Raw genomic sequence first — 680 nt, 5'->3', positions numbered from 1 at the left:
TTCTTTCTTTCCATCTATTTGAATACAATCCATTCCTCACTATCTAACTCATTCGTTCCTCCTCCGTGTCTACCAATGTTACATTTCTTTCTTTATATGCTGCTTCCGACTCTTTTTGAACTGTTGCTTATTTGTTTCATCTAGACTATATATTTTAACATTTATTGTGTTAAAAATCTTTTGTAAATCTTGATTTGTCAGCTAAATTCTAGTTCCTGTGAAGGCAGGAATCCTTTCCCATTCTTCATGTATTTGCCATTTAATCCAGTGCTAAGCACATAATAGGAGCTCAATATTTATTACTAGTATAATTGTAGGTAAGAAAGGTGGTGGAGTGTTTTCATTAAGTGGTCTTGGAACTTAAATATTGGTAATTTTTCTGATTTCCCTTGAGATTAAATTTTGACAATGAAAGAGATACTCTTGAATAATGGAGGTCTGTGTTCACACTTTATTATTGGAAGGGAGGTTCCATTAAAGGATGCTCAAATACCTGCAGCTTCTTTGAATAGGAGCAAGTATTCATAATATGTGACCCTAGAGGGTTTTAAATATTCTAAGTATAACTTTTACCAAGCTCTGAAAAGTAACGAGTATGTGAAGATGGAGGGAAAACTAGGCTTTATTTAAACTATTAAAAAAATCACAAACCCACAACCCAGTGTTTTCTGTTAATATAT

General features: G+C 32.8%; 1 protein-coding gene across 1 annotated transcript in view; it reads left to right on the top strand.

The window, feature by feature from the left end:
• The window catches only part of ING3 (inhibitor of growth family, member 3), a 43,568-nt gene that overhangs the window by 36,379 nt on the left and 6,509 nt on the right, over positions 1–680 (top strand). The window lies entirely within an intron of this gene.

This window comes from Propithecus coquereli, unplaced genomic scaffold (genome assembly GCF_000956105.1).
Source record: "Propithecus coquereli isolate 6110/MARCELLA unplaced genomic scaffold, Pcoq_1.0 Scaffold4, whole genome shotgun sequence".
In the NCBI taxonomy this organism is placed as follows: domain Eukaryota; kingdom Metazoa; phylum Chordata; class Mammalia; order Primates; family Indriidae; genus Propithecus; species Propithecus coquereli.
The sequence above is the reverse complement of the archived record's forward strand: the minus strand, read 5'-3'. Positions and strand labels throughout refer to the sequence as shown.